Source organism: Mandrillus leucophaeus, unplaced genomic scaffold (assembly GCF_000951045.1).
Source record: "Mandrillus leucophaeus isolate KB7577 unplaced genomic scaffold, Mleu.le_1.0 Scaffold173, whole genome shotgun sequence".
Taxonomy (NCBI): Eukaryota; Metazoa; Chordata; class Mammalia; order Primates; family Cercopithecidae; genus Mandrillus; species Mandrillus leucophaeus.
Genome location: NW_012101732.1, coordinates 1,308,979 through 1,311,069, shown reverse-complemented (window position 1 = coordinate 1,311,069; position 2,091 = coordinate 1,308,979).

The window sequence follows — 2,091 nt, the reverse complement described above, 5'->3', positions numbered from 1 at the left end:
TTTCTGAACTCTTTGAAGCCCTCTTTTAAAGTTTTATAGCAATTCCTTCAGTCCCACCAAGGATCATCTCTCAGTTGATTAACTCCTGGGCTCTGCTGGAGAATTAGTTTAATGATGGGACATCACAGGGCATGAAAACATGCAACCAGAGCTGCCCACTATAAGCTGGTTACTGTCAGACCCACTTAATCATAAAGTCAGGTGGGCACATCAGCATTCCATCATTCTTTGGAAATGCTACAGCTGGGATCAGAAATGAGTAGGCTCAAAGGGCAAAAGGAAGTTATGAGAAGAGGTGGTCCAGATCCTAATCACTTGCTTTACTGTACCAGCACTTCTCCCCTTAGCTCACACCTATGGCCTCATTCTTTGGTGCTTTCCTACAACAAACTGATAAAGGAGAAAACCACTTTGGCTTGATTCATGGGTGGGTCAGCTCCATATGTTGGTGTTATTTGAAATTGGACATTGAAAATTGTTTGAAAGTGACCCTGAAAGATGGCTGTGAGGGAAAGTCCTTCCAGGAGGCCAGGGTGTTCACAGCACATTAACTTTGTGTTGTGGGCTAAATATTTGTGTGTCCTGCACAAATTCATATGTTGAAGCCCTAACCCCAAATGTGATAGTATTTGGAGATGAGGCCTTCAGGAGACAATTAGTTTTAGATGAGGTCATGAGGGTGGGCTCTCATGATGGGATTAGTGTCCTTATAAACAGTGACATCAGAGAACTTGTTCTGTCTCTCTCTTCTTTTGTGTGTGCAAGGAAGAGTTCATGTGAGGATACAGTGAGAAGATGACCATCTAGAAGCCAGGAAGAGAGTCTTTACCAGAACCAGCCATGGTACCCTGATCATGGACTTTTAGCCACCATGAGAAAATAATTCTCTGTTGTTTAAGCCACCCAGCCTATGGCATTTTGTTATAGCAGTCTAAGCTGACTATTACACTTGATGTGAAGAAAACATGGCCTGAATTGCAGAACTATGCAGACTCCTTGGCAGGGAAAATGGCTTGGGTGACTGATCAGAAGCCTAAAAGGAACATGATTAGAAGATTCAAAACATAGAAATTTGAGACAGAGGCAGGTGATGAAATTACAGTAGTGGGCATTCTATTTGTTAATCTTTGCATTTCATGTTGTGCCCATCAGAAAGCATCCAATATAGAGAAGTCTCTCAACCACCAGCAGATAATGCTTGTCCTGGGATGTCAACACTGCCCTCTGTCCTTAGCTAGCCCAGTGCCTGTGAAATGAGTCTTAGACCAGCCACGTATGAGCCAACAGCAGCAGCTCACACCCACTTAGGGCTTTCTAGGTTCCGTGCAGCTACAGATACCAACACCAAGCTCCTGATAGGGCACCATCCCATGAGGATCCCAGCTACCCACTTGGTGGGAGTTTGTTTATACTAGATTACTTGTACTCTGGAGGGGTAGTGACTTGTCATTGCTGGAATCATCACTTATGCATTTTTCTTCCCCGCCCTCAATGTTCCTGCAAGCATCATCATTCCAAGTTTACAGGAGGCCCATACAAGTTGCCTCAGTCTTTGAGATTCATTTTATATTGTGGAGATGCCCCAGTGGGCACATGACCATTTTATCCACTAGGCCTAATTTCCACTTCTTTGTCCAGAATTAGCTAGCCTAATAAAATAATGAGGTGCCCACTTGGAAATGATGCTAGTGCTTTGTGTTGCTCTCTTTCAGGATGCAAAATATGGACTAAACTTATTTGAGCCTAATGATCATTAATTCTTAGTAGTACCAATATGCATGGTTATGCAATTTTCTCTATCCATTTAGAGCACTCTGTGTGAAGGGGTCGAAAAAAGACATTTGGAATAATCTGAGGTTGGTATTCATGTGTCCCGACTTGCAATGGTTTGACTTACAATTTTGTTGACTTCATGATGGTGCAGAAGCAATATGCATTCAATAGAAATAACACTTAGAGTACCCATACAAGCATTCTCTTTTTCATGGTCAGTACAGTATTCAATAAGTTACATGAAATATCAACACTTTATTATAAAATAGGCTTTGAGTTAGATGATTTTACCCAACTGCAGACTAGTGTAAATGTTCT